This window comes from Ochotona princeps, chromosome 7 (genome assembly GCF_030435755.1).
Source record: "Ochotona princeps isolate mOchPri1 chromosome 7, mOchPri1.hap1, whole genome shotgun sequence".
Taxonomy (NCBI): domain Eukaryota; kingdom Metazoa; phylum Chordata; class Mammalia; order Lagomorpha; family Ochotonidae; genus Ochotona; species Ochotona princeps.
In genome coordinates, this window is record NC_080838.1 from 25,882,076 (window position 1) to 25,897,903 (window position 15,828).

Here is a 15,828-nt window from a genome sequence, read left to right on the forward strand (position 1 = left end):
TCAACCACACTTTTCTTAATACCTGTGCCAAAAATACAGAAATGACAAGCGCTGAAGGGTTTCCATTCCTACTTCAGGGGCAACATAGCAACATGTTGTCAAGCAGGAAGTGCAGAGCTGTTAAGCAAATGAAAGGAAGTTTTCAAAATACAACTAGCACATCAGAAGTGGGAAGCAGTTGGAATCAGCATCATACACGCTTCATGAACAAATTCTGATCTGTGTTGAATCGCATTGGTTGCTTCCTCTGGGCCCAGTAGAGGCTACACCGAAGCTATTAGGACACAGTCTGAGCCCTGAGGGTACTTGCTCTCTGGCAACAAGGATAAGGAAATATACATTTATTATGGGCACAAAGTAAAAGTTAAAATATGCCCCCCAAAAAGTACAAAGTGCTCCTAATGTCCTAACAGGTAAGGATGGAGGAAAAGGTAGCATTTGAGCCAACCCTAAATCATGACGCAAACTAGACAGGTTTCAATGGGGGTATGAGAGGCAAAGGGACAGTCTCAAAAGTCAGCCCATTTTTTAGTTTATCTGGGGTAGAAGTAAGTATGAGCGAGCTTCAGAAACTCATAGAAAATTGAGTTACAAGATGCTAATTGTCATACAACTTTTTGAAATACCTGCATGTTATTTCTTGCCATGTATATTCCATGAACTTGTGGAAATGCCCTAAGTTCTTTAAAACGTGGCTTTGAATAGGAACCAGGGTAGATCCTAACTCTACAGCAGACAGTGGTATGAGACACATGATATTGACATGCCCTTAAAGCATTCCCACTGAGATTGTGAGAGAGGAAGTAGCAGCAGTACCGTGAGGAAGGCAGAAGACATTTTGACCAAAAGAATGACACTAACACAAAGGAAAAACCAAATGTGTCCAACTGTTAAAAATCAGTGAATATTGGGGCAGGTGTAGTGGTGCAGAAATCGTTATCAGAGACACCCACATCCTGTATCACAGTGCCTTGGTGGAGTCCTACCTCCGCTCTGACCCAGTTTTCTGATAATGTGCCTGGGAGGCAGCAGATGATGGTCCCAGCATTTGGGTTCTTGTTATGTGGGATACATAGCTGGAATTCTTGGTTCTTGGCTTTGACATGCCCTAATCCTAGCTGTTGTGGGTATTTGGAGAGTGAGCCAAAGAATAAAAGATATTCTCTCTCTCTCTCTCTCTCTCTCTTTCTCTCCCTGTGAGGGTATGCCACTATGTCTGTCACTCTAGCTTTTATGTATATTATTAAGTACATAGCTGCCTTCAAAATGTTGCAATATCAAATTTTATAAATCTGTCAACATAAGCAAAGGGCATATAATGTCACAAGGCATTCTCAGTATCATTCTCCTAACTTTTCTGTGACTTCAGGTATCTCAAAATAAAATAATCGCTAAACACCCTAGAATACACTAGAATCAAAGCTTTTCTCTTCATGATACTAATTTAAGTTCAATTAAGACATAGGTTTTCAGGATTAATTTACTTGTTTGAAAGTCAAAATTACAGAGAGGAAAGGCAGAGACACAGGAAAACAGAGTACTCCTCCAACTGCCAGTTTACTCTCCAGATGGCCACAGTAGCCAAAACTGGACCAGGCTGAAACCAGGAGCCAGGAGCTTCATCCATGTGTCCCATATGGATGCAAGTGCCGAACATTGTAGTCCATCTTCCACTGCTTTCCCAGGTGCATTAGCAGGGAGCCAGATCTGAAGTAGAACAGTTAGGACATGCACCGGCACCAATATGGGATACCAGCATCATAGGAGCAGATTTACCCACTATGCCACAAGCCCAATCCCAAGATATAGATTTCTTACATAGCCGTAAATTACTATTAATATAATATTTGAAACTTTAGGGTCCTAGTTTTCACTTAATATTGTCTTATTAAAATATTTTCATGCATCAACATAGTCATATATCCATCATGCTTAGTAAATATTAATATATACTATATTATATATGTGTGTGTCATTAGATATAGAAATAGCTGTCATTTAATCATTCCTCTGCTATTGGACGTTTCATTATTTTCAGTTTTCACATAGCATCAGTGCTGTAAACATTTCAATCAAAATTATTTTATTCTTTGAGGCATATTTCCTAGGGTATTTAGAGTAATTTTTTATACTTTTCAGGATCTGTAAAGAGGTTGTATTCTGTATTCTGTTTTAGACGTCAAAATAGTGTGGACGGAGATTTACTCATGCAAGAGAACATTTCCCATACTTGTGAAGATGGAATCAGTCTCAAGGTTAACCATCAGTACATTGGTGCTGCTGTCAGGTGGCAAGCCTCAGACACATACACATCCACACCATTCACCACGCCCCGAGGAGAAAACCAAATGGAGCAGAAGGATGCCCTAAGAGACCAAGCTGACTATTGCTGGGAAATTATTTTATTTTACTTTATTTTGCTAGAAGGTTATTGCCAACCCAGCTGGAACGCTTTATCCAGTTCAAATAAAGCACAGTAAGTCAAACTGAGAGGCAGTGGTTTGGATTAATATATCCTATTCTCACAGAACTTCCAAGATTTTAATATAGAAATAACTGGATTTTTATTCTTAAAAATGTGTACTTTGACTACACTAGGGAACTTGAGCATCTAATGGTTGGAGAATAACTTTGGGTGTGATGATAATAACTTTAGGCTAAAGATTAGCTTGAGTTAATGTTTGTAACCCAGGAACAGTAATAGGCAATTTCAGCAGTTGGGAAGTGGTTTGCCAAGGGTAAGAAACATTGGACACTGTGAAAACCATATTTCTGTCTCCAAGGAAGTACATATCCACACTCATCAGAATGGCTCCTCCACTAAGCAGCCTCAGAGTGAGGCTGCACAGGGCAGTAGTCCAGCGACATCATCAGCCAGGGCAGAACCTTTCTGCAGTCACTCAAGGGATTTGATTTTTTTTTTTAGATTTATTTTATTTTTATTACAAAGTCAGATATACAGAGAGGAGGAGAGACAGAGAGGAAGTGGAGCTGCCGGGATTAGAACCGGCGACCATATGGAATCCTGGTACATTTAAGGCGAGGACCTTAGCCACTAGGCCACGCCACCAGGCCCTCTGCAGTCACTCAAACACCAGGCTTTGGGGTCCACATCCAAAAAAGAATACCCAAAGAGCCAGCATTCATGAGGTTATTGTAAAGATCAGATCTGATACACAGGAAAGCACTTAGCACAAAAACCCACAAAAGCCTGGCTGCTGCTGCTGCTGCTGCTGTTACTGCTAGTAAACCTTTCATTATTTCATAATAACATAGCTACACTTATTTCTTCCAGTTCAGTTGAAGAATAACTAATTTAAACATGAGTATGAATTTGAAGAAGTCAAAGTACATCAAACATGAACACACTCAGCAAAACAGGCCTCTTCTCTTGTACTATTTCTCTGCAGCCCAAAGGGATCTTTGATATCAACGAAAGCACCTCATCCATGAAGGAGGTCAAGCCAATCACAATTCTGTTACTAATACTTCAGAATTTTACATAACACAGGAGGTGCTTAATAAAGGGGAGAAAGGATGAAATGTATATTTTAGAACAGCCACATCCAAGCTATGTCATAGTGCTATTCCATGTACTTTGACAGGGTAGTTAAAAGGTGGGTTTCCTTGCTATTTTTATACAGCGGAGATTGTAACACCTGCTTGATGAGTGTCTCAGCTTTTGTTTTTAGGCTTGTGCAGGAGGGTCCAAGGTGTTTGTTCTATGATTTCTCTATTTACTCAACATAATTTTATCATGTAGAATGCTTTAATAACACAGGGGCAGGGAGAGCCTGGCTCATTAGAATTAGGTTTCTTTCTCTTGATGTAGTGACACAGATATGGAGACTGAACTTTCCCCTGAGCAAGAATAAAGTTCCAAGCTTTCCTCCACTCAAGCTCAATCAATTGTTCACCTTTACACACAGTGATAAGAGCCTGTACCAAAGGTTCTTGGATCTGTCGATGTAAAAGGACTGTTACTAATGGTCAACAGTGTTGGAGATGAAATGTTGAGAACCCAGACCACAGGTGGGCACGGGGCCTTCTCCATAGGCACATGGATGCTCCTTCTGTTGGGGTGGCTCTTGTACTGACAGGTAGTCCCTGTGCTCCTATGTAGCCCACCCCACAGAGGGCACAGCCATTGCTGGGCTCTGCTGGAGATGACAGAGACAAAGGGGAGGCAGGAAGCGCCGAACTTGCCCTTTAACCAGACCCAAACAGGTTACCCTGACCCTCTGGGCCACATGCCAAATCAACAAATTTCCAAGAGCAATGATTGGACTCGAGCAACAGAATGACCTATGCCCTGGTGGTGTGATCTGAAGATCCTTTTGCCCCAGATTTTCCCTTCTGGACCTTTAGCTTATCTACTTAATGGGCATTCTGCACAATTTTACAGAAAAATGGAATTAAAAGATAAAATTATTTTGGTGCAAAAGAAAAAAAGGAAACCCAGACCTTTTTTTAAAATTTGAATTTCTGCCAGCCTTTAAGATTGAATTAGATTGTGTTGTTCTGTGATTTTATTTCTGAAAGTAAAACTTGCCATAAATTAGAGGTCATTTCCCCAAAATAAAACCCTTTTTGTAAAATGGTATATAGTTTTCAATACTGATGCATATATTGCATCGATTTTTTTTTGCCCTAAATGTGTTATTTTAATAAATATCTCTTGAATGGAAAAAATAAGCAAAAAAAAATAGAAAAAAATAAAATTTGCATTTCCAATGAACTTTTAGAAAACTCCCTTCAAGTCTGGAACCCATTATTAAAATGCAAACGCCCCTGGGACTGGTCATTAGTGCTGTAAGCCATTAACTGGTCATTCTCACCATGGAATGAGCTTATTCCTGTCTTCTTACCAGCCGGCTGAGATCATCAAATCCAATGAATAAGTTTTGGGGTTAACTTGCATTGCTGCTTTTTGGTTTTGGGGGTTTTTTATTATCTTTTGATTCAGGAGAACTTAGCAAGGATTGAAGGTGATTTGGGGGTGTAGACGCCTGCAGTGGAAGCATGGGGCGATAACAAACCAGGGTTAGTTTCTAGAGGTCAACAGGAGGGCTCTGGCCACTCAGGACAAGGTGAGGAACCCTGAAAGTGAGTACAAATCCCCAGGAAGCCCCCATTATTTCCCAATGTTGGGACCAGTCTGTTTTAGGAAACATAAACATCACTTCAGATCTGGGCAGTAATCCAGAGTTGCACAAACTGCTTATCTTTCACAGTAGTGATTGATGAGAGAGCAATTTTTCAGTGCATAAACTGAAAAAAATGAGGAAAAGTAAGTATACACACAGGCTATCAGGTGCAGATTCTAATTTAGTTGAGAAATGGAATTCCCAAACTACAAGTGATGCAGAGAAAACAACCATGCCTATGCTTTTCTCCCTCTTCACAGAGGCACAGAGCAAGGGCTAAGGGGGCCTATGCACAGTGCCTTGGGGCATGGCACATTATCTCCTCACACTGACTTGCTGTCCTGGCCTACCTTTCATGTCGCCATGGCCATCATCATGTCTGGAGTGGATAAGGACAAGACCTTCATAACTGTCAGACTCCCAAGCATGGGACCAGTGGTCACCTCTCGTCTTAAGTGGGCCAGCAAATATGTTAGCCAGCAGCTGTGGGTTGTCTTCAAATAAGTGACTGCATTCTAAATTTTTCGGGATTTGGAAAATTATCCAGGTTGCCATCCCTCAGAATTCTGATTCAGTCGGTCTGGAAAGGGCTCAGAAAATTGTGCTTCTCATCAGCACTTCAGATGATTTCTGTAATCAGGGAAATTTTGTAAACACGAAGATAAGAAGTCTGTAATTGCACACGGTAAATTAGGAAGAAGATGAGGCCAGAGGGAGTCGCTTCTTGCCTGAGAAATATGCATTGATGTCCTGTCTGGGGGATAAAGTAAATTATTATGCAGCTCCAGTCCATTGTCTGCCTGAAACTGAGAACTTTCCATGGTGTCAACAGGACACAAGACTCCAAGATAAAGAAACTATTTCATTCCTATGTGCGAAGGTTTATTAATATCCAAGACCTCATTAGCCTTTTGGTAATATATCATGAAGATCTAATGTTGTATAGCTCTTTGTGGTACTCTTTGTTGTGCTAGTCTTAAAGTCATAACCCTACCATTAGCAAAGAAAACAGATGCTAACTTTGGTTAATGCAGTAAATCAAACACGGGTTTAGTAAGAGCTAGTTCATGGTGCAATGCACTGTCATTTTGTTTAAAGATTCATTTATTTTCATTGGAAAGGCAGATTTACAGGACAGAAAGATCTTTAATTTACTGGTTTACTCCCCAAGTAACCACAATGGCCAGAGCTGGGCCAAGAACTTCTGGATCTCTCACACAGGAGCAAGCTCCCAAGGCCTTGGGCCCTCCTCCACTGCTTTCCCAGGCCACAAGCAGGGAACTAGATGAGAAGTGCAGCAGCCAGAGCATGAACCAGGGCCCATATGGGATACCAGTGCTTACAAGGCAAGGATTTAGCCACTGATATCATACTAGCCCCTGGAATACATGATGACTCACACACAGCACCGTATCTTGAGCCCCAGCCAACAGCCTCACACCATGTGGCCTGGCTCTCTAAGACAACATGGGAAGGTAAAAATGGTATTTTTATGGAGCAACAGTAGTATCAGTAAAGCTTTTCTGTATGTATTTCCTCCTTTGTTATTTTAATGTAGATGTGATAGATAAGAAGCTGACAAACACTAACGCATTCTTTGCCTCTCACTCATGACTATTTTGTCAAAAACCAAGTGAGAATAGAACAACTGAGTCTATTTCCTAATCCTCCTATTTAGGAAGACATTACATTCTAACAACATGTTCCCTTAATTTTAACTTCATTTTCAGACACAGAAACAGATGTGGCATTCAGAGTCATGAACCAATTGCAGATGAAATATTTTATACAGGGTGAAAACAGAAGTTGCTATTTCCTAAAGTGAAACTAGGTATTCTGGAAGAGTTAACATATGTCACATTAGTCTCTGAAGAAAAATGAAAGGAGAAGTTCAATAGTAAGAGAGAGGAATGGACAAGGTCAGCAGCCTCAGGATTGATGCTGTACTTGTCAACCAGGCTCTCTGCCACCATCTTTGCTGTCACATAGTCAGAACTGCCCAAGGTGGTTCCATGATCCTTTCATGTTGATAGAGCAGAAGGAACGAGTAAACAAATTAATAAGAGACGTAGCAATCACATATTAATAGGCCCGGCACAGTAGCCTAACAGCTAAAGTCCTTGCCTTGCATGCACCAGGATCCCATATGGGCACCGGTTCTAATCCCAGCTGTTTCACTTCCCATCTAGCTCCCTGCTTATGGCCTGGGAAACCAGTCGAGGATGGCCCAAAGCCTTGGGACCCTGCACCTGTGAGGGAGACCTGGAAGAAGCTCCTGGCTCCTAACTTTGGATCGACTCAGCTCCGGTCATTGTGGCCACTTGGAGAGTGAATCAGCAGACAAGATCTTCCACTCTGTCTCTCCTCTTCTCTGTATCTCTGACTTTCCAATAATAAATAAATGAATTGTAAAAGAGAGAGAGAAGTAGCAATCACATATTAAATAAAATAGAAACAAATGGTGATTGTTCATTAAGTATGGGCAAAGGCTACAATGCAACCAACCCTAGTGAAGATTTTATAAGCCCCCATGTTTTTTGCTTTTTTTTTTTAAGATTTATTTTCTACTGGAAAGTGAGATTCACAAAGAGAAGGAAAAAGATTTTCAGCAGCTTTTCCTTGTCTACATGCTCCCACTTTTGCTCTGGTGGACTCCGGTGAGTTTTGGTCACCTTGACCAGTGATTCTCCAACTCTCTGTTGCACCTGTTCCTGTCCCAAAGCTCTCTGCATGCTCAGCTACACCTGCCTTTCCTGATTAGCCATCTTGTCCTATCTAAGAGAAAGAGCTTCCATCTGCTGCTTCACTCTCCAGGTGGCTGCACTAGCCAGCGTTGAGTCAATCTGAAGCCAGGAGCCAGGAGCTTCTTTCGGGTCTCTCATGTGGGTGTAGGGTCCCAATGCTTTGGCCCACTACTGCTTTCCTAGGTCACAGACAGGGAGCAGGATGGGAAATGGAGCAGCTGGGATACGAACTGGCACCCAAATGTGATCCCAGCAGATGTAAGGTGAGGACTATAACCACTAGGCTGCTGTACCAGGGAGTCCCTGTTTCACCAGCCAGCGCTTCCTTTCGGTTACAGGAACTCAATACAGCATGTGGCTCAGCTCTCACTGGAGGGATGAGGGCCTGTCCCTCATCTGCTCCAAACTCCCTCTCCAGCCAGGCATTCTCTTTCTCAACATGCTCCTCACTCCTGATAATAGCAGGCCACAAATAAAACAGTCCTTGCATTCAGAAAAATGTGTCTTAGCAGAGCCCTCACCAAGAGAACAAAGCCCCTGAGCAGAAACGCAGGATGCAAGGTCTTGACCCTACACCTCCTTGTCTTTCTGGACAACTTACTCTTCTAGATCTCAGCTTCTTCATATGTAAAATGGAAGTAAAGTAGCCCCTACATCATAGAGCTGTTGGGAGAATTTCAAAAAAACTCCCCACGTCTTACCAAGTATACATAGCAGCTGTTCACTAAGTGTAAGCATTTGAGGGCTAGGGGCCTGGTGAATGATAGCAGCCCTGTCCCCTCCAGCAGAACCTCTGCTGTGATCTCCAACTGATCCTTGAAATAACCCATCAGGAGAGTCAGCATGGTACAGTAGGTCTCCTTGAATGCAGATGATTCGTTTCTAGCTGGGTGACCTTGCAAGAGTTGCTTAACCTCGTGGAGCCTCAGGTTTCTCATACGTCACAAAGTAATAATAGTCCCTCCTCCATACATTACCATGAGAATTCAATATACACTCTGTAGGAACAGGTCCAGTCTGTAACTGTACAAATTAGCCACTGTTGATATTGCAGGCCACTGTTCACCTGCACTTTTTACCGAATAGCTCCTCACTAAAGTAGAGGATATGACATTCCATGTGGTCACCGAAGGAAGTTTAAAAGACCTACCTGTGATATTTTGTGCTTAGTATTTCTGTTGGACGAACTTGGAGGCCAACACATCAATTAGTTAATTTATGTTTTAATTTATTGTTAAACTGGAAGAGGCCCTAAGCACCACTGACAATGCACATCAATCATATTTCTCCCAGAAAAGCTGGGATCACCTGCCCCTCAGTGTGTGTATGTGTGTGTGTGTGTGTGTGTGTGTGTGAGAGAGAGAGAGAGAGAGAGAGAGAGAGAGAGAGAGAGAAGAGAGAGAGAGAAACAGGAGAGCTGTTTTGTCAAATAAAAATGACCAGAAAAAGATATACAATTTTCATCTGATTGCTCTTTACTGAAGAAAAATAGTAAATTTGGTTTACAGGGATTTTTAAATAAAATTTTCAATTACTTGCCAAGGAAATGGCACGAGTTACACACAAAACCATCACATCGTTTTGGAGTTAAATAAAGTAAGGAAGCATCCAAAATAAGACTGATCATTCTCTTCCCTTTGGCAATCTGTTCACTCAAAAGAGAGAAGAAAATGAAAAAGAAGGAAGAAATGAAGGAAGCAAACTTTGAGGATGCAACAGAGAATCGGACAGACAAGCCCTATCCCCTACGGAATCATAACAGAGGGACAGATCATAGTCATAAATACAGCAAGATGCTCTCAGGGAATGTTAAATGCTATGAAGACAATCAAATATGATAAAGAATGGTTAAAGTTGGAAGAGAGAGTGAGTGCTCTATGAACCACAATGAGTGAGGAGAGGAGAAGATAGGGAGGAAGGAATTATAATTGAAGTCAATCCTAGGACCAAACTGGGTCTCTACCAAAGGTATCTTCCCGACTCCTACCCATATACTCAACAGCACTGTACCGAGACAGAGCTACAATTTAGTGCTTAATGCTTTGCAAGTCACTGGGTCTCAGTCTCTCTCCCAGTCTCTGTCTTGGTCACTCTCCACTCTTCCTGGTAGTACTACCTAGGTGCATCATGTTGCTTATTAAGCTACCCAAGACAAATACCTGAAGAACCCTAAAGTCCGGCTCCCCTAGTAACACGTATAAGTTTGCCACGTGTCAGAACGCTACTGCTCTGGGAGCAGCTATGAGCCTGTGTAAAATGAGTCAGGACACTCCATCTCATTCCACATGACTGATATCTGGGTCACATATCACACTGGAATCAGTATCCCAGTGACATTCTGTGGCTGGCATGACAGGCCAGAATGACCTTGGACCCTGAGCAACCAGAGGCCAGGAACAGAGCTGACTGGGTTCCAAGAGGGGTCACTGTTACTGGGGCGTTCACAGGAGGAAAGGAGCGGGGGCAGCTGTGAATCCTCAGTCAGCACATGTAAAATTAAAAAAAAAATGTAGACATAATAAAAGTAGAGTATTAGATGGTGCCTAACACATGCTTTTGGGGAAAGGGTTGAAGAGATGGTGGTGAAAGGGTACAGAATATCAGCCTGACTGGAGGAATGGCATCTTGAAATTTATTGCCCAGTATTATTATTTCTCATTTTTTTAATCTATCTGAAAGACAGAGAGACAGAAAGAGATTTCCCATCAGGGTCCAGCCAGGCTGAAGAAGAAAGCCTAGCACTCTCCTGGGTGTCCCACATTGTCCAAGCACTTGAGCCTCCTTCTGCTGCCTCCTGCGGCTACATTTACAGGAAGCTGGATCCAAAGCAGAATAGCTAAGACTCCATCCCAGGAGTTTCAACACTTGCCCCTATATTGGTTACTCATAATGTATTATATGTTTTAAAACTACTGAAAGAATAGATTTTAAATGTTCTCAGTTCAATAAAAATGATAAGTATGTGTGGTGTTAGACATGCTAATTGGCTTGATATATACATTCTATAAGGTACACATATATCAAAATATCACACTATATTCCATAAATATGTATACACAAAAATAAAATTTAAAAACCACCGAAATGTAGGCCAGACTTTTTCCTAGCCTCCATCTTCAACCCACATATGATCTATCCTGGTTCCTTGGCTGTAAGCCATGATTTGCACACAATAGTCCCAAATTTAATTTCCATTAAGAGCTTAAATGTTTCCCTTCTCAATAATGAAACTGGAAGTTCATTCCAGAGACTCTGTAAAGGATATCAGTCCTTAAGATCAACACATTTTATTCTTTTATAAGCTGGTAGTGAATGAAAAGAGCTTATTTCACCAAAAGGGGTACAAACACCATTTGTGAAACTTTTTTGTCATTAAAATATTCTAGAAACATGACCCAAAAGGAGACAACATCAAAACTCACTTTTAGAGGCTTCTGCTGAAAAGTGGCTTCAGAGTAATAGTATCACTTTTCCCATTTTATGGGACAGAGCCCTGAGGCTCAGAACAATCTCCCAGAATTATAAAACTAGAGTCAAACTCATTCCCATATCCACAGCCTTCCCACCACAGATTTATCACCCTAACCCACAGGTCTGGCATCAAGAGCACATCTTGCCTCTAAACTCTTTAAAAAGTTTAAGGACTCAAAGCAAAGATGGCTTGAAAAGTAAAACACACACAAAGTAGAGTAAAATAAAACACAAAACATAAGGGGCAAGATAGCTGCAGGTAAAAGCCAGCAGAAAGAAGCCAAAAATAATCTAATAGTGAATCAGAGTGAATTCAGGCCAACCTACCTTTCTATGTGACATATGATTCCGAGGTCAGATAAGCTTTGCTTTAGACTAGTTAAGTGAACTCATAAATCCCAAGAAAGCAAAGATCTCTCAGAGGAGATCAGACACAGACCCAAGCGTAATAAGGTCATCAAGCCTCCAACACCCTTCTAGGAAAGTCTGGGCTTCAATACCAGATGAAGAAAATCTCCTAAAACTTGTCCAATTCAGGAGTGTCAAAGGTCATGAAAGAGGGCCCAGAGTGATGGCCTAGCAGCTAAAGTCTTCACCTTGAACGCGTCAGGATCCCATATGGGTGTTAGTTCTAATCCCGGCTGCTCCACTTCCTACCCAACTCCCTGCTTGTGGCCTGGGAAAGAAATCGAGGATGGGCTAAAGCCTTGGGAACCTGCACCAGTGTGGGAGACCAGAAAAGGCTCCTGGCTTTGGATCAGCTCAGTTCTGGCCATTGAGGTCACTGGGGAGTGAATCTTTGGATGGAAGATCTTCCTGTCTGTCTCTCCTCTTCTATGTGTCTCTGACTTTGTAATAAAAATAAAATATTTTTTAAAATGAATATTGTAAGATTGAAAACGAAGAATCAAAGCTACAAGCTTTTGGTTCTCCTCATCAGAAATGAATGCCCCTACTGGTTGCTAACAAGTTCTGTTGAATCTCTACTTGTTGATCACAAAATCCTAACTTTTGCTAGTGCATGGCAATACTTGAATTACATGCATTAATTGTCACAAAAATCCAGGAAGTTTAACCTTAGGCTTTTAACTGCTGATTTTGCTGAAAGAGGTTGGGATTGCAGTGGGGTTTGGAGGGAGAGACATCAAAAAAGCAGTTCAGGGGTCAGCGCAATGGCTAAATTGGCTAATCCTCTACCTACACTTCCCATTCACCACCTCTTGTGGTGTAGGAAAGCAGCAGAGAATGGTTCAAGTCTTGGGATCCTGCACTTACAGGAGACACATAAGAGTTTCCTAACTTCAGATCAGATCAGATCAGCTCTAGCCATCACAGCCACCTGGGGAGTGAACAAGAAGAAGGATCTGCTTTTCCATTACAAATAAAAATCTTTTTAAAAAATCAGTTCATTCTTTAAAGATAGATCCAAATGCTTGTAATACATAGATCTATTTGCCTTTAAAAAGTCCATTCCTGGGCCCGGCGGCATGGCCTAGCGGCTTAAGTCCTCACCTTGAACGCCCCGGGATCCCATATGGGCACCAGTTCTAATCCTGGCAGCTCCACTTCCCATCCAGCTTCCTGCTTGTGGCCTGGGAAAGCAGTTGAGGACGGCCCAATGTTTTGGGACCCTGCACCTGCATTGGAGACCCGGAAGAGGTTCCTGGTTCCTGGCTTTGGATCTGCGCAGCACCGGCCCGTTGCGGCTCACTTGGGGAGTGAATCATTGGACGGAAGATCTTCCTCTCTTGTCTCTCCTCCTCTCTGTATATCTGACTTTGTAATAAAATAAATAAATCTTTAAAAAAAAGTCTATTCCTGGGTTGCAACACAATGGCTCATTTGGCTAATCCTACCCCTTCAAGTGCTGAGATCTCATATAGGTACCACTTCCTGTCTCGACTATTACACTTCCATCCAGTTTCCTGCTCATGGCCTGGGAAAACAGCAGAGGATGGCTCAAAGTCTTTGGAACCCTACACCCATGTGGAAAACCTAGAAGATGCTTCTGGCTTCTGGCTTCTGGCTCCTAGCTTCAGATCAGCTCAGCTCTGGCTGTTGCAGCCACTAGGAGAGTCAACCAGTGGGTGGAAGAACTTTCTCTCTGTTTCCTTTTCTGTAACTCTGCCTCTCTAAGAAAAATACATAAATCTTTTTTTAAAAAAAGTATCATTCTCCTGAAACACTACAGATGTATAGGTTCAGCTTCATTTCAAGTAAGCATTTCCTTTTTTTGCTTTGAATATTTAATCTAATACAACAGCCCCATATTTAACATTACTATTTTACAAATGTTCAAACCAATATTTAGCAAGCCAGTTAAGGAAGCACAGGAAAAAATAAAAAGGATAGCCTGATTTCCTTAAAATCAATCCTTAATGTATTCATTTACCTTCTATGAAACTGATGGTATATACTGAAAAACTATTTGAAGCTATCAAGCAATTTTCCCTTGAAGTTAATTCTTCTGATGTTTTGAGATTTATTTATTTATTTATTGGAAAGGCATATTTACAGAGAGAAGGAGAGACAGAGAGAAACATCTGTCCTCTGGTTCACTTTCCAAACAGCCACAATGGTTGAAACTGAGCCAACCCAAAGCCAGGAAAATGGAGCTTCTTCTGGGTCTCCCACATGGGTGCAGGTTCCCAAGGCTTCGGGCCATCCTCAATTGCTTTCCCAGGCCACAAGTAGGGAGCTAGATGGGAAGTGGAGCAGCCGGGAGTAAAACCAGCACCCATATGGGATCCTGACGTGTGCAAGGTGAGGATTTAGCCACTTAGGCTATCACGCTGGGTCATACTCTGACATTTTAGATTACCCAATAATGGTGTTTTAGAAAATAACATCTTGGCAGTAAACTGTATTTAGTGGAATGCACAGATCTGGGACATACCATATATATATATATATTTTTTTTTTAATACAATTGAACTTACTTTAAGATTAATTCATTTTTATTTGATAGACAGATTTACTGAGAGAAGGAGCCAGGAACCTCTTCCAGGTCTCCCACACGGGTGCAGGGTCCCAAGGCTTTGAGCCATCCTCAACTGCTTTCCCAGGCCAAAATCAGGAAGCTGATAGGAAATGGAGCAGCCAGAACACAAAGCAGCACCCATATGGGATCCCAGCGCTTGCAGGGGCTGGATTAGCCAATCGAGTCATCATGCCAGGCTGATTGAACTTGCTTGTATATACATTTTTTTAAAGATTCATTTATTTTTTATTGGAAAGTCAAATCTACAGAGAGGAAAGACAGAGAGGACGATCTTCCATCCAATGATTTATTCCCCAGGTGGCTACAATGGCCAGAGCCAAGCCAATCTGATGTGAAGAGCCAGGAGTTTCTTCTGAGTCTCCCATGCAAGTGCAGAGTCCCAAGCCCTTGGGCCGTCCTCAACTGCCTTCCGAAGCCACAAGCAAGAAGCTGGATGGGAAGCCAGGCCGTTGGGATAGTGCTGGCGCCCATATGGGATACTGAAGTGTGCAGGGTGAGGACTTTAGCCACTTGGCTGTCACTCCAGGCCCTGAACTTGCTTTTAAAGCTGAAAGAATTTAGGGAAATTTATAGTATGTATTGTGTCATTATGAATAGCACTGATAAACAGGTTGAGTGTGTCAGGATTAGGAGATCCAATAAACCATCATCCTCTTCCCTATCAAGTTGTGAACTGAGAATTAGACAAAAAAGAATCAAGATGGCGGAATAGGGTAAGGACACGTTTAAATGGACGGAAAAACATTTAACCAGGATGAAGCAGAGAGGACATATTTCAGGAAATAGGAGAGGACAGAACAACAGCAGAGGGGTACCTGGAGACTGACAGACACAGGAAAGCAGCAGACACAACGGTGTGGTGTTGCAGTGACTGATATTCCAGCACGGCGATCTGAACTCCACCGCAGCCGGAACTCCACCAGCAACCAGGTGGGAAGGGACTTTCACTGGGAGCTCGGGTGGTGAACCCAAAGAACTGTCCATTCTGCTGGTCCGTTTGATTTGACCAGGAGCATAGACAGAGCAGCAGATCTCAGATGGGCAGTGCAAGAACAGAGTGGATTTCACAGTCCAGTCAGCCCCCTAGAGCTGAATTGGGCACCATTTTGTGTAAGGAGGAAAGGGCGAGGGAGAGGACTGAGCATGCGCTAAGCTGGGAGTGAGCTCATTTCTGTCTGGGTGAACTGCAACGACGTGCACTCTACAGGTTCCACTTAGGGCAGGTCTGGGATAGCCCTCAGATCTGACGGCCAGCAAATCAAGAACCTTAGTGGTTGTACAGCAGGCGCCATTTTGGGCACTGTGGCAATAGCTTTGGGACTGCAGGGGACAACAGTGAACTGCACATGTGCTGATCTCGCGAGAACTTGCTGAGGTCCGAGATTGCACTGGTCCCACAGGAAAATAATACTGACTGGGTCATCATACAGGTCAAAATAGGTCCGTGTGGCACCCAGACCTAACG

At 42.4% G+C, this 15,828-nt stretch overlaps 1 long non-coding RNA gene across 1 annotated transcript in view; it reads right to left on the bottom strand.

Annotated features, from left to right (window-relative positions):
* The window catches only part of LOC131480805 (uncharacterized), a 26,458-nt gene continuing 10,630 nt past the window's right edge, over positions 1-15,828 (bottom strand). Inside the window, exon 3 of the long non-coding RNA XR_009245832.1 lies at positions 1-117. This is a non-coding gene — a long non-coding RNA (uncharacterized LOC131480805). The remainder of the gene's footprint in view (positions 118-15,828) is intronic.